General features: G+C 36.5%; 2 long non-coding RNA genes across 5 annotated transcripts; one reads left to right on the plus strand and one right to left on the minus strand.

Moving 5' to 3' along the window:
* Positions 1-2,848: 2,848 nt before the first annotated feature.
* LOC139983051 (uncharacterized) lies at positions 2,849-12,267 on the minus strand. Its single transcript, XR_011798487.1, has 5 exons — positions 11,458-12,267; positions 9,998-10,124; positions 8,236-8,347; positions 5,616-5,774; positions 2,849-5,072 (listed from the first exon to the last, which is right to left on the minus strand). It is a non-coding gene; the product is annotated as an uncharacterized lncRNA (long non-coding RNA).
* A 5,644-nt stretch (positions 12,268-17,911) lies between these two features.
* LOC139983270 (uncharacterized) lies at positions 17,912-25,762 on the plus strand. 4 transcript variants are annotated; one of them, XR_011798586.1, is made up of 5 exons: positions 17,912-18,454; positions 20,447-20,589; positions 21,382-21,556; positions 22,920-23,080; positions 23,958-25,762. It is a non-coding gene; the product is annotated as an uncharacterized lncRNA (long non-coding RNA). The 4 variants fall into 4 exon arrangements; XR_011798585.1 differs by lacking the exon at positions 17,912-18,454 and adding an exon at positions 18,846-19,911; XR_011798587.1 differs by lacking the exon at positions 17,912-18,454 and having other exon boundaries at positions 18,846-20,589; positions 22,920-23,086.
* The last annotated feature ends 1,738 nt before the right edge of the window (positions 25,763-27,500 follow it).

Below are 27,500 nucleotides of genomic sequence, written 5' to 3' on the forward strand. Positions count from 1 at the left end.
CTGGAATGTGTTATTTGCCGTGGTTGCAGTTGGGAATAGGAAGAGTGAACTGAAAAGTGTGAATATTTAGTCGATGGTTTTATTCACATTAAAAATGTCAAAATGTTTCAGTAGTACTTGCTAACGTTGATTATTTATAACAGCTATAAAACCAGGCACCCAACTTTCAAACAGCTAGGGCGCACAACTTTCGAACCGATCGGCGAGAGCCAAAATCAAATTCAAACCTGGAGCCCCGCCCGGTTAAATCGGACTGGCGAGAACCCTGGCGTTATTACCTGGTTAATACATATTCAAAATTCATGAAGAGCAACTTCAGAACATGGAACAAGAGTGATCATCACAACCTGGGATAAATAACCTTATCATGCATGGATACAAATGTACTAATTGAATTAGTGCTCCTGCTTTTGTATTTTTGATGGTGAGTGTATCTTATCAGATCTGTATTCAGCAGTTGTTAGATCTGTGGTAGAGAAACATTATCATTGGTTGAGTGCACTTTAAAGGGAACACGCATACACCCTTTGTTCATTATATGACTTTTGTAACTTATAAAATACAAGTTGATCCCTTCATATCCAATATATGTCTTCTGAAACATCACGAGGGTACCTTTGTTGGAACATAAAAGGAGATTGAAGAATTTAGCCGACGATAGAAAACAAGATTTAGGTAACTGCATGCCTGTTGATTATGCCCGAGTTGGTTAACGGTATAGTACGGATTAAACCGATAGTGACTGAAACAAAAAACTTGAGGTTTCATCGTTTGTTGATTACACAGACTTGTGTAGGTACGTTTTGTTGACCTGGATTCAGGTCACTCTAAATGATACACCAATAGTTAAAAGTCGAAAGAGCTATTTTTTAAATTTTCATTCCAGTGAAGTTAGAGCATGTGTACACATCAATGAAAGATGACCAAACTTGATCATAGTGTCCTTGAGTAGTGGGTCATATGGGTGTTTAGTAAGTTTATGCCAAAGGTTATACAGAGGTCATCTGGGTTAATTGTGTGAACACACTCAAAATGCTTCTCCTATATGGGTGATCAGACTGATCACCATGCTGGGTCATAGTGTTCACTTAATATGGAGACATAATTATGGTGAGTTCAAAATATGGATGTCAAAGATCATCTACTTATCTTTTGCAGTAAGTTGTATGTAACTACCGAAGGTTCTTTTCGTGCAGTTTGCATTGGATTATGAAGAATGTTGGTCATAGTGTTACTTGAACAGTAGTGGTAAGAATTTGGGGCCAACGGTCATCCGGGGCCCAAATTTGCGATTTTGTGTACAACACTGTGATTTTCTTCAGCAATAAAAGTTTTTTTTAAAAGAAATATGACTAAATTTTTCAATAAACTTTCAATTTTTTATAGTTCAAGAAGGTAATCCATAATTAGTATACCCTGTAATTTGCTTAAAAAGTCATGGTCTTTTCTCTTCTTTTCTACTTAGATATTAATTTCATTACTTGTCGTTTGTTGCATGTCTATTGAAGAATTAGGTTCTTATCAGCTTACTGCTGAATGCCGGAAGATCTATGAAGATTCATGTGGAGTTTGTCTTTGTTTGTTTGTTGTGTGTATGTGTAACTAAACAAGTCAGTGCAACTTAAAACTTCATGAAATGTACGTATAACTTAGGAAAGATATCAGCCCAGCTGCTCTTCACGTAGTTTTGGCCGTTATGCGTTTGATTGCAAAAACTGGTACACAATCAAATCATCATCTTAACATTGTTGAAAATATGAAAATATCTCAACTACTTATACAGTAAGTAAACCTTGATTGAAAGCCATACTTGATATATTCATTCCCCTTATTATATACAAGAAACATATTGTATATGTGCTGTCAATGTTAAATGCCAGATATCGAGTCAATATATTAGGTTAATTTATGTATTTCGAATCATTAGCCGTTTATTCTTTTTTATTCACTTTAACCAGTCATTTATAAAATAAGTTTTTTAGGCACAATTTGAACAAGGAGGTCAGATACGTCATATCCTGTGACGGAATTGATGCTTTAACGCAAACGTATTTGAGAGAAATAACCAAAAACCATGGATTTGATCATCGTGTTTGCAACTCGGTGGTCCAACGTCTTAAAACAATTCACATGCTTATATGCAATTAGGTTGATTGAAGACAATTTGAGAAAAATGCCATGATAACATTTATCGCTAACCAATTTATATGATATGTTTTGTCTAAACCAAATTTACAGTTGGATCATTGTCATTAGACTACCCATCACATGTTATCTCAAATTGGTTCTATGGATCCCATTTTAGGAAAATCGGGCCTGAACTTTCACAATTTGCTTATACTGTCGACTTGATTTTGTTGTCTGTCAAATAAATCCATCTTTAGTTCACGGCGATTAATTCCTTTGGTATTTAAAAGGAATACAACATCGCTAAGCCTTCTATTCTCCATTGCGGTTGCATATCGATAAACTTCTACACACATACTGAATGAAGTTTGGAGACATATTAACTATATTTTGACTAACTCTTGTAATACGGTGAAATGTGACTGTACACTGACACTACAATCTATTCCGAATTGGTCCGGATATACTGATCGGGGAAGTTTCTTGTTATTTCATTTCAACGATACTATATGAGTAGGGTCATTTTAAGTTTACTTATAAGAGACTAGGAAACATTTGGGTAATTAAGGAAATATGACTTTTCACTTTTTCTCCAAGTAAAAGCTGAAAAATGAAAGATGTACGAGTGAATTCAACCATTTTACGTTGAAATGTGGTCTGTTAACCAAGGCCTGGCTTTTGCATTGTATAAGTACATGAAAAATATGACATTTGAAATATGTTGCGTATTTTCTCATTTATTTGCATGTAACATTTCTTATTTGTAAAATTCTGTAAATATACATTTATTCAAAAATGCAGGATAAATAGCCATTTAAATGGAATAATTTTACACAACAGTGTTACCTTGTTAATTCATAGTAAAACGAGCAGACATAAACATTTTATCTCTATTCTGGTGGATTAGATGTCTTAAAAGAGTTTGCTGTTACAGATACTAACAAATTAAGCAATTTAGCCATAACATTCACTGAATTTTGAATAAACCATCACTTACTAACAAAAGCAAAGATTTTTATCAATCAAGTTGACAAAATATAGCAAAAATTTAATATATGATTACTTTTGGTATGATTTTCCCAAAGCGAACATAAAATGCAAGTATTTTTTGATAAATAGTCATTTTGGGGCAAAATGGATATATTGTACAATGTTTTTTGTATCTTTGGGGCGTTCCAATACACCCCAACCAGTTAAGTGTAGCAATACACCACTATGATAAATTGTATATATCTTTGGGGCGTACCAGTACGCCCCAACCAGTTAAGTGTAGAAATGCGCTTCTATGATAAATTGTATTTATCTTTGGGGCGTACCAGTACGCCCCAACCAGTTAAGTGTAGCAATACACCACTATGATTAATTACATATATCTTTGGGGCGTACCAGTACGCCCCAACCAGTTAAGTGTAGAAATATACCTCTATGATAAATTGTATATATCTTTGGGGCGTACCAGTACGCCCCAACCAGTTAAGTGTAGCAATAGACCACTATGATAAATTGTATATATCTTTGGGGCGTACCAGTACGCCCTAACCAGTTAAGTGTGGAAATGCACCACTATGATAAATTGTATTTATCTTTGGGGCGTACCAGTACGCCCCAACCAGTTAAGTGTAGAAATATACCTCTATGATAAATTGTATATATCTTTGGGGCGTACCAGTACGCCCCGCCCCAACCAGTTAAGTGTAGCAATAGACCACTATGATACATTGTATATATCTTTGGGGCGTACCAGTACGCCCCAACCAGTTAAGTGTAGCAATACACCACTATGATTAATTATATATATCTTTGGGGCGTACCAGTACGCCCCAACCAGTTAAGTGTAGAAATATACCTCAATGATAAATTGTATATATCTTTGGGGCGTACCAGTACGCCCCGCCCCAACCAGTTAAATGTAGCAATAGACCACTATGATACATTGTATATATCTTTGGGGCGTACCAGTACGCCCCAACCAGTTAAGTGTAGCAATACACCACTATGATTAATTATATATATCTTTGGGGCGTACCAGTACGCCCCAACCAGTTAAATGTTGAAATATACCACTATGATAAATTGTATATATCTTTGGGGCGTACCAGTACGCCCCAACTAGTTTAGAGTAGAAATACACCCCTATGATAAATTGTATATATCTTTGGGGCGTACCAGTATGCCCCAACCAGTTAAGTGTAGCAATACACCAAGAAAATTGTGTGTGTTTCTCAAAACTACATATCTTCTTTTACACAAGTTGTTGCAAGAAAATAAGAGTACACACTGCCCAATCAATAGTATGTGTAAAACATAAGGTTTCCTAGTTATTCAGCTCAAATTCTTTATCTATAGCTGCATATCTTTCTTTCAAGTCACAGACTTCCCTCTTTGGAAGGCGATTTTTATGGGTTAAATTAAAGTCCCAGAACATTAAGGAATGGAAAGAAACTGATGGTGTGTATGGCTGCTTATTTCTTCCTTGGCCACAGTCTAGCAGTTTCCAGTCTCCAGTCCAGGATCCCTTCATCCAATGTAAAATAACCTCATCCTTTTAAATTTTAGTGACTTCTCCAAAGTATGGTCGTGTGCTTGAATCAATGAGGTTTACGGCTGCTATATACCCAACTTTAATATAGTCAGATACTTCAATAACTTCTTTGGCAAAGTTATAACATTTATATATATCACCACTCTGAAGATCTTCAACTCTAAAAGCAAGGAGCAGAAGGGCAGAAGGGCAGAAGGACAGAAGATAGCGGTTCTTATTCTCCCTGTAACAATTATCCATTTGCAAAAACAGATCCTTCCCAAGAGTATCCTTGTGCTTCACTAGTGTCCACAAATTGCATGTAATGGTCATGTTTGAATCATGTTGGATATGCTTCAGATCAGTCATAACATATACCTGTATGCAAACTTGTCACATGGACCTTTAGTGTGAATTAGGACACCTGAAAAGAAAGAGAAGAATGAATATATACTACTTCATTGACATGTATGATAAAGAGGTTGTTATTACTTGTTTTCTGCTATTAAATAAAGTTTGATAATTAACCTACTATGTGCTTTAACAAAAAAAACACAGTCACATAATATTTGATGGATACTAAGGCCATTATCTTTATCAGAACAACAAATAAAGAACAGAATTGATTTGACCTCAACCAAAACAATAGGAACACTAGACTTCTTGTAACCTTAGGTGTCCATCCTTATACTACTTATGAAGATAATCAAACTTCCCCTCTTGAGACACTGTGTTGTAAAACAAGGCATCGTACAAACAAACACCCTGTATAAACACCCACACACACATGCTGCTCACGCACATACATACTGTACTATACACCAACATGACATCACAATTTCATACTGTAGGATTACAATTTCTCGGAAACCAGAAAACGTGATGTTTACACTTATAATGACATAAACACTTTCCGGTCACTTCATAATACCATGGAGGTAAAACAGACCTCCATGATAATACTGACCTGTTATGTGGATGTGGATGTTTTACATCCTTATCACTCTGGACAAAATGTGGCAGATCAGTCTTTGATTGGTCCATTCCATCGACTATAAGGGTATTCAGTTCCAAAGAAACCTGGCACGCCTTAGTGCGGGCAAGATGTTACTGCTCTCCTTTTGACCTAGTAAAAATAGAACATATTATGATACAAAATAAACTCTTAACTGATACAGGGTTTACGATATCAGATAAGAAATATTGATTTGAGTTTTGATCCAATATCATTTGAGAAATAATGTAAATGATATATGGGTCAATCCATGCCAAATCAACAGATTTTTGGGTCGATTCCACGTCGACCCTCTTAGAATCGCCTGGAAATGATATGGTGTCTTGCCATATGTCTCAAAGGATGAAATTGGGCAAAAAAAAAATTTGAAAACTTTTTCGTTGCTAGGTTACGACCCCGCCTACTGTAGCAACCAACTTAAAGTGGCGAAAATGAGAGTTACATCAGCCCTACAGAAACATGCTTGCGAGGGCAAACAGTGGTAACATTGTATCTTCATTCAAGGAGACCACGTAAAACAACATTAGAAACTATTGAAATGTTATTTATTAAAAGGGTTCTGTCTAGTACTCTTTGACTCCCTCTCACCCCCCCCCCCCAACACCCTCCCCATAGTGCACTATGCAGATTTGTATGCATATATGTTACTGAATTTTAATACGGCAAAGAGACTGCATAAACATGCATTCAAGGTATACTGAATTATTTGGTAAGGTAATCTTCTGCTTCAAATTGTCTGTATGCATGTAACTCACCCCCTTCCAACCAAAACCTCTACCCAACCCTATATCAGATTAGAATATGAATGTGAACCAGTGCATACATACAGTGTGCACTATATATGTGTGTATCATATGTGTATATATGTGTGGTCATTCCATTCAATACTGTGCATATTTCAGTATCATTTTAAATATTTGCAATTTAGTGTATGCTTTTGCTAATTCAATAATTAAGAGACTTTCAATAATTTCAAAGGAATGTTTAACCAGTACATAAATGTGCAGTGTGTACTGTACATGTTTTTGGACAGTGTTTGTTTAATAGTAATTGGTGTAGAATAACACTGTACTGAACATGTACACACATATATAGTGCAAAGTGCATATTTCAATGTCTTTTTAAATATTTGCAATGTAGTGTATAATTCTTTTGCTAATTCAATAAATTAAAAGACTTTCAATAATTTAAAAGGAATGTTTAACCAGTAAATACATGTACAGTGTGTATACTGTTCATTATCTTGGACAGTGTGTATTTAATAGTACTTGGTGTAAAATAACACTGTACTGAACATGTACACACATATATAGTGCACACTGTGGACCATACCAATAATTCAGTATACCTTGAATGCATGTTTATGCAGTCTCTTTGCAGTAAAAGTCAGTCACATACTGTATGCATGTATTCAAATATGCATAGTGCACTATGGGGAGGGTGTGGGGGGGGTGGAGTCAAAGAGTATTAGACAGAACCCTTTTAATACATTTCAATAGTTCTTAATGTTGTTAGCATGATCTCCTTGAATGAAGATATAATGTTACCACTGTTTGCCCTCGCAAGCATGTTTCTGTAGGGCTGATATAACTCTCATATATGCCACTTTAAGCTGCTCTCCAGAGCATTAATAACTTATATAAAATATGATTTAGCACATTCTTTGCATCATAACTATACATATCTTACTAGTTTGTATTGAAAACCAAAAATAAAACTTCTAATTGTGACCAAATTTGACCTTGAAATGCCCAAAATAGCTGTTCACAGACATCGTTCGACATCTATGACCCTGGAAATGCAGTTTATTTGTAGTCCTTATGCTAGTGGACCACCCTCTTAATTGTTAAGCACCTGTATGCTAATGCTAAGAAGTTGTTGTCATTTGAATTACTCAAATCAGCTTGTGCAAGCATTTTCATACATATGAACGAGGTGATTTTCGCAATTTTCGAGTCAGAAATTTGAGTAGATAACACAAAATACACAACTTTTTTACTTGAGTTTCTAAAAATAGTGTCAATACGCTCCTGAAAAATGGTATTTAAAAAAAAAATTGAAATATACCCACAGGCCCAAAATGGACCCCCCAATTAGGGCCAGAAGTGAGATTTCTTAAGTTTGAGGGCGCTGTTCATAAAACGTACCACCCACTTGACTTTTTTTTGCACTTTTCCCGTACAACTACTACTGGGCAAGGATCCTATGGAAATTAAAATTCAAACATGCCTTTGCTTGTGAATATAGAGCACACTCAGAGTAGGGCCAGAAAAGGCCCGGGCTATCTCATTTTCTGCCATTTTAATTACTTGTTACGAAAACTTGAGACCGATCCAATGACCTTTCTCTGAACTTTAGGGTTTATCATCTTAGTTAGGGCTACTATATCCAATTTGTAGTTCAAGCAAGTTTTTGAAAGAGATAAGTGTTAACTAGGAGCATCACTGACACACCCACACATATAGAGGACTTGAAGGAATAGTCTTTCTATTGCTTTTGACTTCTGCAAGGATTCAAAAAGGAAAGCAGACATCAACTTTTAATTCTAAATTAGTAAAATATTTTGACTCACTTAAGATGATTAAGATGAACTTCTTGCAATTGTCGGCATTCTTCATTTTCCTTTCCACTCCTTGTTCTTTCCGCTACCTCTTTCAAGTACCACTCACAGTAAACTCAGTCGTCTAGAAAAATATAATGTTGAAATACTTTAATTAAGCATTTAAAGTATAAGTTTTACTTCACACAATGGTGTAAAATTGAACTGCTTAACCTAATCAAGAAAAAGTTATGTAGTGATTAGTGATAGAGTTTTATTGTGTCAATTTGAACCATGTTGTTTTCATGAATACCCATAGAATAATGCAATGAGCATGTTGAAATTTTTTACTAATTATAACTGAAGTTAAGCATTCTTTTAGGTACTTTAGAGAATTCCTTTAAAGGAGTATAGGGTGTTGAGAGTAGCTAATTGAGAAAAGAACAAGTAAAGCTGTACAACATCTTCTCATGTTATTTATTAGACCAATTGATAGGGATGTTTGGAAATAAGACCCTAATCATTTTCCCAGACAGTTGAGGTAAATGTCCTCAAAGGTGGAAATTAAAACAATTAAAGAAGTTTGACCAAAGGTAAGCATTTTTCAATTTCTGGCATATTTGGGGGAACTTTCTGAAAATGTCACTATCTAAGGGAGTTGTTCATTGACATTTCAGCAGAAAGCACTTTTACTCCTGATTTGAGTGGAGGTTGCAATCAAACTTACTGTATGTCACATGTTCTTTAGAACTACTTTAAATCAAAATTTTTGACAATAATTCTAATGTTTTTAAGGAATGATAATGCAGCTTTAGTGGTACACTAGCTGTGAGGTGTATTCTCTCCAGTATGTACAGTACAGTCTTTGTGCTTGCTGAAGCTGAAGCTAACAATAGAGACACATGAATTTTTCTGAAGAGATGTTTAATGGACTGCACATGTAGTTAACTAAACAGATTAAATGTCACTGGATTGTATGAAGTTAAAGCCTCCATAGTCAGCAAAGAAAAAAGGATGCAATGCCTGTGGTTTTGACACCCCGGGCTATAACCCACCAATTGTGATTGATCAGCAGACCATGTACAGTACTTGAAAGTTATCATTTGTAATGTACACAGCTATTGTTTGTGTGATAATTCTGGCAAAACAGTCTTACAACAGCACTTTCGACCTCACAAGTTTCAGTATACTTTATCAATGTCTTTATGCTAGTTAATCAATTTAAAGCTACTAGCTATGAGGAATTTGAAATTTTATTCCCCTTTTCCCATGCAATGTATGCAACAATAACTGTCATAAATCCATGCACATTCACAAGATAAAATAATTAGGAATCTTGAACTCTTCTAAAGATTTCCATAAAGTATTCCTTGGAAATGATGCTTTGTTCACCAATGCCAATTTCTATCATTTCCTTCTTCATGCGTGCATGGAGAGAAGTCTTTGTGTATGACACTGGAAGGTGCACTTCTGTTTTGTGGGGCATGTAATCTCCAATATGTTCAAATAAACACCTCACCCAAGCTAGTGCAAATGGAGTTTTTGTTCTCATCCTTTTCTTGCCTTTATTGCCATGAATTGCATTTTTCTTGCCAACTTGAAATTATTTCAGACAATCTTTGAATAACTTGCTACTAATACCAAAGAACATACAAAATGCTTTCTCACATACAATCTTCCCACAAATTACATAAATAGAACAAGATTTGTCTCAGGTGTGACATGATCTTTCCTGATGAATCCAAATCTTGTCCTGAGTGAATTGCTTTAGCTCAGTTTCCCTCACTTCACTAACCTCTAGAAAAGACTGTTCTAGGTCATCGTAAGAAAGCGATTTGATACAGCTACCATCACAGCAATCAGATTGGAACATAGGCAGAGGATCAAATGCTTGATTGCGTCTCCTTCGTTTTATCTCACTCCTGGTGAAAAAAAAAGGTTTTGATCACATGAAGAAATTGATGCAGAAAATTCTCTGGCAATACCAAAGCTACTGCTACTACTTCCATTTGAACTTATGTCAAGGTACAACCACAGCGAATCATTTGTTGTATCTGGAGAAATAGTACTGATGTTGTGACTCACAGTGACTGCCCCATTCAAACGACAGTGAAAGTTTTGTTTTAGTATGATTATTTAAAGTTGGTTCCTCTTCCAAATTTTCCATTTCATTATCCATGCTCACGTTCCTTTTAAGTGTATAAGGTAGGGATGTATTTCCCTTGCTTTTGTGTGGAGATGAGAAAAGAGTTGGCTCAATGTCCAATTTGTCAGGATCATCCTCTTTACATTCTGACAGAAAACTGGTAATTTGTTAAAATTTGTAAGGTTTCCTTCACACATTTTGTTTCCCATGTAAGTGGAGCACAATGACAAATGAGCACAACTAAATCTTCATTTACTCAGCTGCACACCACAATAATATGAGCCATGAATGTGAAACAGTATCCAAAGGCATGCATTGAAAGAGTAAGTCCTCAGAGCATGACCACTGCTTAACAGTTTTACTCCCTTTCTGTGGTTAACCCTGCTTTTGAAGACTGTATATATTCACTGTTGGTTGCTGCAGTATAGACTGCCTTACACTGTGATATGAACTGGCTAGGTGTCATATGATCCTTTATTGACACACTGTTTGACCACAACCAAAGGGACAAAGTTTTCAGGTTTTATTTCCACAATGGAGTTGCAATCAGGCAAGACAATATTGTTGTGATTGATTGCTTCTGAGGTTAGTATATACTTTATGCAGACTGTGTAGCCCTGTTATGAAATCTTGCACATCTGTGAGGTACTGTATGTGGATGTATGGAGGGAGAGGACTTCTCAAATGTCAGTATCAATGCTGCAATGTTGAAAAGTGAATTTTTAGTTGACAATATTTTGTCGAAATGGTAGTGTTCTACCAAACTTCAGTACAACTTGTAAAAAAGGACAAAACTCATTAACTTCAATAAAATAGCCTGACCTTCAATAATTTTCCTAGCCATTGGGACACAGTCCCTAGTTCCCACAATCACACATAGTGAGAGCAACAAATGTGAGTAAAAATCTGCACACTGGACCATGCAGGGACATATATATACCAAAACTGTTATTTATGTTTTTTTATTTTTTTCTTGGGGGGAGGGGCATGTTTGTAACTGGAAAAGCCTGAAATAAATTATAGCAATATGCACCATGTACAGTATGCAATAATGAAGTATATGAGCCTATTTGCTGCTATAAAGATTAAATTTGAAAATTAGCACTTACCTAAGTTCTTAAATCTGTTCTTGGACTTGTGCTTTTATACAAGATCCAGATCAGATCCTCTGATTTTATCGGACGATCATCTCTCCACGGGGTAAACTGATGCATTGATCCAGTCGCATTTGCACTCGAGCCGTACTATGGATCTGATCCTTGCCCGGGCCGGTAAAAAATTCGGATTGGAAATGTGTCATTCGCAGCCGGAAATCGCGTACTAGTAGTACATTTGGTCCAAAACTTTCGTTTTCAATGTTCATAGCCTAGGCTAGAGTGACAATGCTACGTAAGATGCATAGGTCAGTTATGATTATTATGTTGTATTGTATCGACGATGGTCAGGAATTCAGGATGCAAGCTTTTTACGAAAAACACCCGATTTCGAAGAAGAGTTGACGATAAAAATCGTGTCAGTATGGACGCTAGCAACAAGTGTAGAATTTAAAACGATAGGCTCAATATTCGGAGTTGCCCTGGGACAGGGAGTACAACGTATGTGTCATAACACACGCTGTTTTTGTGCGATTACACTTACAGTATCTACTGTACTACCAGGGAGTTGTAATGGGTTGCGGCACAGCTGATCTGTCAATCACTTAAAACTAGTACGGGGTGGCCAAAGGTCATTTACGGTTAGCATAATAATAATCAGGGTTACCAGCGACAAGTAACAAAAAAACGTTAGATTTGCCAAAATAAAACCCCAGAAAACGCTAGATAATCAGTTTCACTCACTTGTTATGTGTTGTTTTCAATAATTCGTTGACTGTTCGTTGCACTGATTCATATCATAGGCAGTCTAGTGATTATTTTAACAAGTTAAAACGGTTAATAGCAATCAGGAAATAATACAAGAAAATTAACTGTGGATTTTACAAAAATACTGATTCAGTCCTAATGAAAAACCCAAGTATGAAAAACCCATTAATATTAAAGCAGTTCACGCGGTATTATAGTGTAAAAGCCACGGAAGCCAATAAATATATTTTATTGGGTTGCCAAGTGGTAATTTGGTCTCAAAGTTTCAGAAAACAAAGTAATTATTTTGTGAATTACCGATTTGGTGCGATTTTTGATAAAACGTATGCTGGAATCCTAGAAAGGTGAAAAAATACGCTAGATCTATTGTGTGAAAAGGCTAACGCTGGTAACCTTTATAATAGTACTGTAGTAGACTTGTTTAGTTGTACTGTGTAAAAATATGCACTATGCGGAGTTCTCATCAGTATTACTTGTCAAACACACATGCATGCCTATAGTCTTATTTGTGTTAGGTTAGCCTTTCTGTAGAAGTATTCATTTGTGGTTTACATGGATACATTTGGAAAATGTCGCTTTCACTTGTTTGTAAACAGTAGCACGGTGGGGTATGGGGGCAGGGGCATGGAGATCTGCCCCACATCGATGCTAACCCCAGCTCCCAACGACTTTGCTGATCCTATATAAACAACGGTCGACCTGACCACCTCCCCCCCCCCCCTCCCCACCCAAAAAAATAGCTGCATGCTTGTAAGATAAATTATGGTATATTTTTTTTCAGCCAGCTTGTGATCATAACATTAAAATCACTTGCTATAAAGAATATCATTATATCCCCACCCCCACCCCCGCCTCACCCATACACAAACACATACACATTTCTGTTGCGACAAGTCCATTACAATATAGTCCTAGCCTACGGCGCTCAACCCTCCGATTTTCTACAGCCATAGCTATTTTCACTTAATTAATCGCACTAACATTGACAATACATTTAAAGCCTCCTAATGTGGCAAAATACATCAAACTTTCATGATAATTTTGGAAAACAGTAAAATGCTTGTGTCTAATTGATAGGGTTATTTTAATTTTGTTTGGAGCATAATTATACAAATTTACCAATTTACTCTGTGCATTGTGATCAACTCCTAGCTGAATCATGTTACTATATAAAGGAAAATACCTAGTCTCCAACAAAAGAGGGAAAAAACATATTTTAGCAACAAGATGGAATAGAGGGCGTACTTTTTTGCGACGTGGAAAACACACATATCTCTGGATCTAAAGGTGTTACAAAATCCTCCTTTACATATGTCATTGTCATTAACACAATTAAAAAGATGGGTAAAATTCAAGGTCATATGTATCAATTTGAGAAAAATATCATGTATACATTTTACAACCAAAATTGTTTATTCGCCGACTCTAGGCATATACTCTCATTTAGGATTTGTTCACATTCAGCACTTCTTATTGATTAATATTTTCGGAAATAAGATTGGAAACTGATATGCAGAAGTTATACACAAAATCTATCACATTTAGGGTTGAGGATCTCGCCACCACCTATAGTTAGTGATGTATTGAATTCGTATAGATTATGCCCGCACGTCATTGAGATTTAAATTTTGTAATTTTTGTGAAATAATATGTGATACGGAAAAACAGATGTACTTCGGGTTCTTCATCCATCATTACTGTCCTCTTTCATGTAGTACAGGGGGGGGGGGGCACATCACTTACTTATGGAGGCACAATGTGTATTGTTTAATGCCGTCCTGGGGGAGGGGTGATAGGGGAGAGTTCTCCCTTCCACTTTGTGAATTTTGGATCAATTTTAAGGGTCCTCAGATGCAATCTGGTGCTATATTTAGCAACTTGAAGTAATTTTCGGGCTTGCATCTGTCCAATATTGATGTTTTTAATTTAGGCAAATAAAGATTTTTGTCTGAGTATTTTTGTTAACACTACAACCGCATCTGAAGGGGAAGGGCACCTGGGGCACGATTTTTTTCAGGCCCCAGCCCCCCCCCCCCCCTTCGGCGACGCCACTGATGGGTACGTCAATGGTACTTAATGGTAACGGGTTTCTTACTATCATAGGAGGCACCCCATACTATAGCCCATCTATCAAAACGGGAAAAAGACATTACGATTAACATATATACATAGACAACATATGTACTGCACGCAGCCGCGTACACTACACATATACATATTGGTTAGCATGCATGTGTGCCCACGCTTTATTGTGCCCACGCTTAGGCATTGTGCCCACGCTTGAGAAAGTATGACTGAAATATAGTAGTCTTCACAGAAACTGTTTGAAAATTAAGCGATTTAGAAGGCATTTAAACCCAATACAAACGAGTAGACCCTTTAGGAACTGCACTATTTAAGAAGCCTATATATTACAAACTTTCTTGAATCCTCTTTCCGACCCCCCCCCCCGCCTCTTTATTTTTCAAAGGTGTTGCATACGGGGAAGTTTTGGTCTCCAGTTAGGTTCAAACCTTGTTATATGCAACTACAATAGGTTACTTCGAAGGCTTAAAGTTATGATGTATTGGCCCCATATATGCTACATATTAAAATATGGTCACCTTTGGGTAAAATTCTTAAACCGTTTGATTACCATCTAGGAGGAATTTTACCTCACTGGGAAATTCAGTCATCTATAGGTGCCTATGACATACCGATCTTGAGAGACATTTACATATTGGTATACGTTGTCGTATGTATCCGTGTCGGTTTCTTGAAAAATATACGAACTCAGAAGTTCAATGGTAATGCAGGACACTGCGAGTTTCGCCCGTGTATTATTCGACGTGCCGTGTGTATACGTACACTCAGGGACGTCGCTAGAGGGGTGGGGGTGTCTCACACCCCACCCCCAATGTTTGTAAAACTGATGATAGTTGGAAAATTTGAGTGCGACAGTCCGAATTTCTGACTGTCTCACTCTAATTTTTCCGACTGTCGCACTCTAATTTCATATATTCTTGTAATTTGTGAGTGACCTACAATTTTCGGTCAAAATTGACCTTTAATCAGTCATATTTACCACGTTTTCCGTGTCACATTTAGAAATTGTATCTCGCGATCTTTATACTCCACCATACAAAACTTCGTGTGATTTTGAATACTGTAAAAAAAAATGCCTAATAAAACTACTGTACAAATACGATAAAAACGCTCAATGCTTATCTACGGAAGCTTTAAAGTGCCATCAACATGAGAAAAACTTTGCCCCATAGGGTGAAATTTTTCAGTAAATTGTTTAGATAACAAGATAAAATCTTTAAAAAATAAGAAAAAAAATGTTGGATTGCTTAGTTGCTTTAACTGAGCAATTGAACAATTTTCTACAAAATGATTAATTGACAACTTATCATATCTCGTGAATTGGACATTTTGCTGCAAAATGTTCAGTTGTTCACTTCATTCCATCTGAGCAATGAAAAATTTTCTGCAAAATGTTTAATTGACAACATATCTTATCTCGTCAATTGAACATTTTTTGGCAAAATGTTCAATTGTTCACTTTATTCCAATGGAGCAATTGAAAAATTTCTGCAAAATGTTTAATTGATAACTTATTGTATCAGTCGTCAACTCAACATTTTTCTGCAAAATGTTTAAGTGTTCATTTCATTCCAAATGCTCAGTTGGAATGATGTGAACAATTGAAATTGTTTTCATGCAAGTGATAAATAGCCCCCCCCCCCCCAAGAAAATAATATTAAGCGCGCTAGGAAAAAGCACTGTATTTTGTCGAATATAATTTGTTGAAAAAAGGTTTTCCCCTTTGTAACATTAACATAGCTTTTGTAGTTAGTAGTCTATGTAGCCTATCAAGCAGATAACTCAACTCATTTGCTTACCCGCTTAACCAGAGTGATTAATAAGTTTGTGAAGTGAGGGCCAGTGCTACAAATGTACCGCAAAAAAATTCGGAACAAAATTGCAGTCGCGAAAGATGGGATGTCTGACTAACACTGACCGTATCGTTCACGAGTAGTGCGGGTTGGGGGGGGGGGGGGGTTCAAGTCAGCAGTCGGAATTTTCTGGCTCCAAAACCCATCCAGTTGGAATTTCAGCCACTGCATTCCCTCCCCCCCCCCCCCCCAACTTCAGGCCTTAGCTACGTCCCTGCGTACACTCACTTTAAAATTGCAAGGGACAACCTAAATACTATACAACCCTGTTGAATACTAAAAATATCCTAGTGGGAATGTGTGATAGTGAGTAATGATGTAAAATTTGTTGTACACATAGGTTAACGTTTCATTTATCTGTTCTTCAGGAATCACACAATAACAGAAATTCAATGATATTTAACGGTAACGGGTCTAAGACTATAGTCAACTATCCCCATTCCCTCTTTTGTGGTATGTTATTTACATTTTCTATTGTGTACTTTGCAAAGAGGGCAATTATGTAGGTGAACAGGCTCCCGGTTCCGCTTACGTTTTAGTAATCACAAATAGTATATTTCGTGATAATTTGATCAGATTCCCCGTTTCCGAACATTTCAATCTTCATAGACATTCTCTCAAAAACTAAAAATGTATTTTAATTACCTCGAACTTCAAATTCGCTACTGAACGTAAACGTAAAGAAATCGATTGGATCTTTCGTATTAAGTCACCGGCCTCGACAAAGACTTGGGACCCCTTAAGTGCCTTAACAACTATCAGTTCTACAAACATGTTATCCGTTCTTTGCTCATTCATCCGCTTCCTGTATAGTCATGGTTTATTTGGTTTTTAATTCCATCAATGCAACTTACACTTATCTAGCGTCAAACTTTCATTGTGCTAGTATATTTTGTACTTTTCATTCGACTGCCAAGTATTGCCAACGAAGGCCCCAAGGGGACCGAAATTCTAATATATTTTCTAAAACTTTACTCCTTATTTGTCAATTATGAGTCATCTTATTTCTCTGGTTTTCTATAATAATAATAATAATAATAATATATATATTATTTTAATCCGACGGACAATTACGACGGAATCGGATTAAAATAATCCGACGCGGATTAAAATAATCCGAATTTCTAAAACTTCTGCTCAATTCAGCAGAAATCAGTAAGTCGCTTTGCCTTTACAACTTTGCCGACATCTTCTCTATAAAATAGTTTCAATTCCTGCTACTCCTTGTCACTTTCGGTGATCATGCACTGAAGAAGAGCTAGTTTTGCTCGAAAGCTCTGCAAAAACCAAACATTGGCTGTTTTACTTCCAATCACTTACCTATATATATATATATATATATATATATATATATATATATATATATATATATATATATATATATATATATATATATATATATATATATATATATATATATATATATATATATATATATATGTATATAGAAATATATATTTATGTATATATATATATATATATATCTGCAGCCTTATTTTTAATGAAATGCATCATATATTTTTTTAATGCAGCTTCTTTGTTATTCCCATCCATCCATACCTATACACGTACATGCATTGCATACATACATACACTCACGCATGCACACATGCATACACCATGGAGGGAAAACTGTTTTTACCTCCAATTTACCTGTTTTTTTTTTACCTGTTTTTGACCTCCATGCATACACATACTGGTAGGTATATAAATGATCCTATTCCCCAAACACACTGTTTTCATTATTTACAAACTATAGTTCTAATTAAAGGCTAAGGCCATGGCATGTCGTCAACTTAAAAAACGTTAACCTTCATTTCCTGTGTGAGAGAACGCAACGTGATAGGAATGATTACGTAATATAATCTTTCATCGGCCCTCTCGATGTTGACCGCAAACGTGGAGATGTTCAACCAGACTTTGTTGTCTTTTTTCTACCACAAACATCCGCACTATTATTTGATATCGTAAATTTTCACTGTGGTAGTTGCATACACATACGTATACGTTTGTTAGACCAGGGAGTTGTTCAGACCACCAACGTATTTATACCCTGACAAGGTTAGACTGCTCATGCACGGATGCACCAAACGCAAAATCGTAGAGCCGAAGTTGCGAAAAAGTTCGAAACGCCTAAATAATAATTTTATAAAATGACGAGACCAAGAAATTGGTGTGTGGCAGAGGAAGACTTATGATTTTTCTTTTTTTCGGACTTGTCCGGACTCTACTTTTGGAACCAAAGAGCCCTTGTCACCAATTACATGAAGATTCGAAATATACCGCTGATCCCAAACAGCATTAAGGTGAGGAAAATTTTTGGACTTATTTCCGTATAATGAAATATATTTTGTGTTAAGAATAACCAAGTGGAGTTTTTGTTTCTTGCATGTATATGGGTATGCTTTTAAAATAAATTGAAAGTGCATAGCCAATCGCCCCAAATCATAGCACGCTAAAATTGCTAGGCGTTTTCAAAAAGTACTTTCCTGGAAGCATTCACTCTCCATTTGTTCTCAAATATTCTAAATGAACACCCAAAGCCATTCTTACCAAGGAAGTGATACTTCCCATGTTCGTACACTACTTGCAAGTACAACTTTCTCAGACAAATTATTCCATAACCCTCTGAGAATAAAAAGGAGTTTTGACAAATATATGGTACTTATAACTTCTGGTGTTTAAGACATTGATCTCTGGTAATTCTACTTGGCAAACCTGAAAAGGTCAGTGAAGGATAAAATGTCTAAACCATACCATTCTTGAAAACCCGAATCAAGTCACCGCGTAATTAACCGACCTATAACCTCCATTGTGGTGGGTTAACTGTCAGAATGCACATTATCAGTGTTTTTTATCTTCATACAGAACTGACATCAACAGTGAATACTATTGTTCTCTGACTCGAGTCAAAGGACGCTTGAACCGCAGTGTGCTAATGTAACTGCCAAGCGTAACTTATTTGTGATTGCAGGTGTCCAACCGCAGTGTAGACAAGCAATTAACGATATACCTTGAATTCGAACTTCTTCATGATCTGTCGTCATATTTTGTGTATTACTATTTTTAAGTTGTTCATGCAAACACATAATGGACACCCTATACATTGCTCTAGACTGACTTTGACGAAAAACCGTCCGTGTCATGTAGTGTGGCTTGTCTACAACCCAAACTGATTAGAAAAGATATTTCAATCAATTCTGACTTGATTGTGAGTGAAAAAATGCTACTTGAAGCAAGTGCAATAACAAGCAAAGCTGACAGCCATTTAACAAGTCAACGAGTGACACTCCTGACGGTTTCTACTACTACAATCTGTTTCTGTGATATTTTCCGACGAACAAGAAAACGGCGACCACAGTCGCGTAGTAACATACAAGTGCTACCTCCTTAAGCTTATATTATGTACGTACGTGAATTTGACATAAAACTTGAGGGTCAAAGGTGAACAAGTGAAGTACACTACATGATGTGAGTTAGTATTAAACGTTAGGCCTACTTCAAGTTGATTCAATGACTAGGATATACCGGCATTTTAAATTTATTATTCCTCTCGACAATTTACGGTACAATTAAAGGCAGGAGCCCAGGAAGTTATTGACCAAGCGATTTTGCCAATTTTTTGACAAGTTCGGTTCGTTGTAATACGCCTCAAATAGAACTTAGAAGAAAAGGGGCCTCTACGGGCTCTAACTTAGGCCCTAGGTAGCGTGCACACTATTTCTATACTGAAGTCTGTGTAGGCTAGGTCACAACATCAAAGGTGAGTCCTAATTCGATTGATGCTTCACGTTCCTTAACCTTCAGCTTTCATTTAAAAAAAAACGTGTCTTTGTTGTTTGCACCTACAAATCTGTTAAAATTTCGTAGAAAATAACATTGTCACGTCCAACTCCAACTCCAACCTAGCAAGAGCTAGGCCCTAAGCCTATTTAATCAGTGAAGCCAGGATAGTGTTAACATATCAAAATTGTTAAAACGTGAAGTGCTCCTAAATCCTAATTTCGTTCCTGTTGTCGGCTACTCCAAAATCCTAAAAGTTTATTGCAACTATATAATTAGTTTTGAATCAATATAATATAGTAACAAGGAATATTATTGCTTCAGAGACTGACATGCACCAGTGCAGTAAAATGTTTACAGTCTTCAATTTCATGGGGGTGAAAGCCTCATGTGTACCCCTTCTCCCCTCTGGGTCAGACATTGGGCCAAGATTGGGGTTGAGATATTGGAGTCCAAGGACACTAGCATATTATCATATTCAGGTTTACTAACTGCTCTTTTCCACTTTAAAACAGACCTTCAACATCAGGAAGTAAAGAGAAAAGAAAGGCTCAGCACAAGTTACATGTGCTTCACAAATAGAGGAAGAGTAATAAGGATCAGCCAGTTGTCAGCCCTTTAGAATTCATCAAGAAGGAAGTTAATGCAGCATTCTTAGGTGAGAACCCTTAGAAGCTGTCAGGTACGGTAGCAGTACAATATACTGCCTCAGGAATTGGAACTGTTGTGGTTTTAGAACAGGGGGCCCCTACTAGCCAGATTGAGCATGCCAGACAATCTAATCTGGCCCACCAAAAAACAAAGGGAAAAAAAAACCCAACCCTTTTGGTTCACCAATTTACTGGACAAAAAAAAAAATTGAAGAGAATTTGAGTAAGCGTTAATTTTCAACACGAAAAAACATTGATAAAAGTTTGTCCTAGATGCTAAAACAATCATCTTCCATTTTCAGCAATCTATTTTTGGCCTTTTGTTAGTCAAAATTTCCTCCTGTGGCTACCATGGTGGGCCCGCATACTGTATGAGTAATATTCAGCAACCCACAACTAAAAGGACAGTAGGCAGCTGTTAAATTCATTTTACATCAGTTTCTGTGCAGTGTCCTTCATACTGAGCCATCTGTATGCCTCCTACTGCATGCCCATTAAGAACTGCCTCAACTGCTGACTTTTCACCAGAAATTTACAACATCAATAGAAGTATCAGTTTTTATTTGAGTGTTATCGGGGAGGGGTCAGAACCCCATTAATAATGTGTTCATTAATTGAACATTGCTTTTCAACATACTTTAACACTCATTATAGTCACTGTGTACATTTGGTTTGAATAGTATTTTTAGCTTTACAAAGTTTACGGAAAACATTTTGCATACCAACATGTATGGCATTTCCCTGTCAGTTGATGTTAGCTTTGCAGAAATTTACTTACCATCGTTTTTACTTCTCCACAGGTGTTGCAAATATTGACATAGAAAATCTGGAAGTTGGTCGGAAGTTGAGAGAAGTGAATGTGTAATTTCTCACCAAACTAAAAGAGGCTATGTTAGAATTTAACAACCACAATATCAACCACTGACTGTTATAGCAACAACTTTGGAAAACTTGGAGAATTTTTCAGAACCCACGGTGAGTAATCAGCACTTGATTATAAAGTGATTTTTATAATGGAGTGCTTCATAATTGTTTATCAAAAACCATGCAGCAGTGACTGCTTGTGTGTGCATATGTGAGAGAGAGATGCCTTAGCTCAAATTTTGAAAACTTTGATAATTCAACAAGTGCAATATGCATGAAGTTCATACTTGGTAGAAAGCTACCCCTTAGCAAATTCTCAGCTGCAATTGTTATTTAATTGCCAGTGGTCAACAGTTATAAACCCCATAAATGACCTTACTGAAGTAAAGGTTAAGTGAAATTAGTATGCTTATCCCTCAATCGAGTGCTTACCACTTGCTGTTACTTAGTTTGCAAAAATTGTTTGAGGTCCACACCACCTAAAAATCTGAAACTTTGTTAACAGGTTATCTCACCATGTACAGCTTACATATAGTTCACACTTTGAACAATTAGAAGAATGTATTCGGTATCTACCACCTTAGTAAATTCTTCACTGTTATTGCTTTGGGAGGGGCCAAAGGTCATATGAGATAACCAATGGTCTAAACCTGAAAACTCTGTGAATGAGCTAAGTCAAAGAATAAAGCTACATAGAATGTCAAATTTGTTCCTCTGATTGAATACTTGCCATCTATAATGTTAACTTTTTTGAGGTCAAATGTCATTTGAGGTACATTTTAGTTAAATTCTGAAAACATATCTCACTAAGTACAGCTTGCATGAAGTTAATGCTCAGTATGAAGACACTCTTAGTAAATACTCAGCTGATAGTGTGTTGGGAGAAGTCAAGGTCATTTGAGGTCACTAGTGGTCAACAACTGACAACTTTTCTAGCTGAAGAAGTGAAGTTTTGGTAAATTTCAAATTTGATAGGAATTAAGCATTTGTCTTCTTTTTTTTTGGCTGTTTCGGTCAACGTCACTCAAGGTCAGTTAATTTCAGTCTGAAAAACTTCTTGAACATGGTACCTCACCATGCACATGGCAATATTAGCCCTAGACAAGAAGAACAACATGAACAGATCTTTTACTTGACATGTGGATTCCTACATACATCATAATATTAAAAACCTTTGAAAACATGATAACTCAGGGTTGTCCACACCATATCTTTGAGTACACATTTAGTTCTCCTTTGCTAATAGTTGCAAGAGATTTTTTTTCCATTTCACTGTGGATCCCATGTACTCAGTAGAACTCTCCCCTCCAATGCCCTACAATAACAATAGGCAAAGGAATCACTAAGCCCTGTGGCTTTCTGTTTGCATGTCAATTACACCTGATCTTTGAGGACAAAAGTCTGACATTACGCTACTTTGACTTAAGTTACTGATATATTCATTTTCACATTTTGTAACAAATTTTTCTTTCAGGCAAATGGATACCATTATGAAGTTATTGGTGGCATCCACAATCTGACAGCCTGTAAGGAGCTGAGAGAGAGAAATCCAGACAAGAATGTAAAGATACAAACCTTTGGTTAGCAAACAAGCACATCAAAATAGGGGAAACCAGGCATCAGATGAGCATTGAGGTAAAGGTGACTACTATGAATTTTGTTTTTATAGAAGAATTTTTGCCGAGCAGTTATTCATCTCATTCCTCCATATTGTATATTCAGGTTGCAATGACCTATGCATTAAGACATTGAAAGTGTGTATGGAAAGTCCTTGTCTACACATAACACATAACTTTGTGTTGTGCACACAGAATCGCTCTCTTACAGTATGTGAATTTTCAAATAATTGTTATCTAATCACTCTCATAGGAAGGATTAGGTACAATATTGTAGTTCCTTTGCAAGTTGGACCATTAACAGTATTACGCAACAGTTGCCATGGTAGTGGTTAGTTTTCCCAATAGGGGTCATTCATTGTGGGGTATTGCATGGTCACCGGAAGTGTTTGACTGAGGGAGGGGTAAAAGTTGTCTGTGTGGGGTGTCCAATTTTATGTCAAACAGTCCTCTTCAATGACTGGGTTGATTTTCTTAAAACTTGGTATGAAGGTGTTTTAGGGTTAAAGTCTATGTCTAGCAGACCCCCCCCCCCCCCCCAGAAACATAGGTCAAATGTCACATCAAATTAAATTCAATGTTTTAATTCAATATTACTCCAAGGGGACACATTACATTCAAATGGAATCTTCACTTGTATAATGGGAACAACATGTAGGCTACTAATACAGGCAGAAATGTGACCTCTGTCATAGTATTACTCAGATTGTAGAGGACAGCAGAGTGATAGCACTGCAATCATATGACAGTATAGTTCTGCAAACTTATCATATCAAAAAACATTTGCAGTCTTTGTTCATTTGTTTTTTTACTATCAATGCAACAGATAAAAAATAAATAAAATGGTTAGACTGTCAGTGTAGAATAAAGTTTTATTTCTCTCTTTTTTTCTGAAGATGACACAGAAATGCTCACACTGAGTCTGTTTGGTCTGGCCATTGCGTTCAAGAGGAAAACCATTGCAAGGAAACTTTGATGGGATGATGGCACAGAACTTAATGTGACTATTGTTGCTAGGGATGATCCTAGATCACAGAGGATGAAAAAAAAGTTTATAGCACTGATTAAAAGAAGCGTATTGATTTTGGTGAAGGTCAAAGGTCATTTGGGGACAACAGGGAGGTTAATTGTCTTGTAGGGTATATGTGTTCAGGAAGTGGCAACACTGAAACAGCCACATGGTCTTCTACTCTGCAAATCCTAAAATGCTTGTTTTAAGTGTGTGTGAAATAAAAAAGGGGGGGGAGGGGGGGTAAGGTTACAGTGACTTTCTCTTATTATTGTATTTTTTTGGTGAAAAATTATTAGTAGGGGTATCAGTATGCCCATTAGAGCAATCTGAGAGTCTGAATAGTACATCCTTCAGAACTGCATTGTAAGCCACTTATTGTTGTTATTAATGATGTAATTTCTTATTGCTAACTGACACTCCGAGCAGTAGGGGGTGTATCGGTACGGACTTCAGAACTGCATTCTTAGCCACCTAATGGTGTTATTATGTTATTTCAGAACTAATGGTGTAACTTCTTGGTGCTAAATGACACTCCAACCATTAGCGGGGCGTTTTGGTACACCTCTCAGAACTGTTTTGCAAGCCACTAAATTTTGTTACTTCTTGGTGCTAAATGACACTCCAACCAGTAGCGGGGCGTATTGGTACGCCCCTAATGGTGTTAGTTCTTGGTGCTAAATGACACTCCAACCAGTAGCGGGGCGTATTGGTACGCCCCTTAGAACTGTATTGCAAGCCACTAAATTTTGTAACTTCTTGTTGCTAAATGACACTCCAACCAGTAGTGGGGCGTATTGGTACGCCCCTCAGAACTGTATTGCAAGCCACTAAATGTTGTTACTTCTTGGTGCTAAATGACACTCCAACCAGTAGCGGGGCGTATTGGTACGCCCCTTAGAACTGTATTGCAAGCCACTAAATTTTGTTACTTCTTGGTGCTAAATGACACTCCAACCAGTAGCGGGGCGTATTGGTACGCCCCTTAGAACTGTATTGCAAGCCACTAAATTTTGTTACTTCTTGGTGCTAAATGACACTCCAACCAGTAGCGGGGCGTATTGGTACGCCCCTTAATGGTGTTAGTTCTTGGTGCTAAATGACACTCCAACCAGTAGCGGGGCGTATTGGTACGCCCCTCAGAACTGTATTGCAAGCCACTAAATGTTGTTACTTCTTGGTGCTAAATGACACTCCAACCAGTAGCAGGGCGTATTGGTACGCCCCTTAATGGTGTTAGTTCTTGGTGCTAAATGACACTCCAACCTGTAGCGGGGCGTATTGGTACGCCCCTTAGAACTGTATTGCAAGCCACTAAATTTTGTAACTTCTTGTTGCTAAATGACACTCCAACCAGTAGTGGGGCGTTTTGGTACGCCCCTCAGAACTGTATTGCAAGCCACTAAATGTTGTTACTTCTTGGTGCTAAATGACACTCCAACCAGTAGCGGGGCGTATTGGTACGCCCCTCAGAACTGTATTGTAAGCCATTAATGGTGTTTCTTCTTGGTGCTAAATGACACTCCCTTGCAGTTGTGGGGTGTATTTGTTTCACTGATTCACTTTTGTACAGGGACAAGAGGTATTTTTCTTCCTTTATTCATGTAAGAAATTAACCTACTAAATTTCAGTTTATGGTCATGTAGATAAAATATAACATGAAATACATAAGTTGGTACAAACAAAGAATAATTTTCTGATTGTGTTATTTTTTGTCTCAAATTTATGTATCTGCAGTATGATTACAATGCATTTGCCTTTTTAACTCACATTTTGAAGGTTTAAAGACAATGACAGTCATAGCGTAGATTTTTCCCTTATATATACCATATTTTTATACCCGAGTGCAAACGTCATTAAAAGCAATATAATTTCTGGTAAATTTATCAATGTTGAACAAAAAGTTTTTTTTTTCTTGGATAAAAGTCAGGTTTAAATAGTTCCTAGAAACCCTAAATGTTTCCTAGCCTCTTTTAGGAAAAAATGAAATACCGATGATAGATAACTGAGCCAATCGTACAAATACCAATACAAGAATAACTCAAAGAAAAGCTTTCTGATTGCGTAGGTCATTATAAATAGCAAATTAACACAGGATCGTATGCAGCGGTTTAAAAATAAAGGAGCAGAAAGAGATTTGTTTCGCAGGTCTTACGAAAATAAATTTCAGTTATTTTTTCGGTACTACGGTAGCTTACGTAGGACACTAGAAATTTCGCTATTTCATACCGAAAATTCATAATTTGATGTAAAAAATCCTCTAATTGTCAACTGTTTTTTCTTAAAGTAGCACTATGTCCTTCCGAACTAAGAAGTTATCTATCGAAATGAGAACATAATTTTGTTTCAATATTCTAAAAGTTCCATCCGCTGTTTTGTTTCAAGCCATTTTCATTTTCTTTTCTTTCGTAAAAAGTCGATTACTTCATTGAAATGTTAACGTTGCTTGTCGGAAATTCTTTAAATTCGAAATTTCAACTATGTTTCTATTATGACCATAACATTACTATTTTTGGTTTATTATTGAAATTGTTAAATTTACGACAAAAGTTCCTTGTAGACTCATTTATTAACTGTTGAACTTTATCTTCTTTTATTATCTGTTTAATGTCTTAACTGTTATATTATGTCGAAATTTTACATTGGAGCGCACCGTGATGGTCTTGTCGAGTACCATTAACTTGTACTTAACTTGTGTTGTCAGCATTGTTGTATTGTCATTTTATTTGACTTAACTTCATTTTTGTTCCTCTTTAATATACAGGTTTAACAGTAAACATTAAAAAAAATACAAAGGAAGGACGTGGCTTAGAAAACCTTGCAAGGCTTAACGAGTAGTGCCACTCCTCAAGCAAAGGAAATATATCGAAGGACAAAACAAAATATAATATTTAATGTGATAATAATTCAATATTTCGTCATCCTAAAGATACAACTGTTGAATATAGACAATACAGCTAACAGTAAAAGGAAGTACGGTTGTTACTACTGTGTTTCTTCAAAGTGTTATATTTATTATTACAGCGTGGATATTGCTGTATTCGTTCATTTACTGTTTAATCTTATTCGCCTCTTACAGTTGTGTGGGATCCTGAAAGTGATAAGAGTTTTCAATACTATGATCTTGATCTCAGCTCTGGTCGTTGGCTGGTGAGTAGTCTAAGTATTACTTCGTCAGGTCTGTTATATTTTGTTGTTCTATTTACGTCATGATATTGTAATTACTACTGATCGCATCAATCCCCGGAATGGTGAAAAACTTAAGGGCGGTATGTATGCATGACGTCACAACTAATTTATGAAGTAAAGTAGACATGAGGTAAATACATTATACAACAACAATTACGGAGATAATAATGACTCTGAAACAAAGGATTATATAGCCCCTCCACAGCATCATCAAGATGCACATTTCGGTAAATCACATGAA

The sequence above is a fragment of the Apostichopus japonicus genome, chromosome 16 (genome assembly GCF_037975245.1).
Source record: "Apostichopus japonicus isolate 1M-3 chromosome 16, ASM3797524v1, whole genome shotgun sequence".
Taxonomy (NCBI): Eukaryota; Metazoa; Echinodermata; class Holothuroidea; order Aspidochirotida; family Stichopodidae; genus Apostichopus; species Apostichopus japonicus.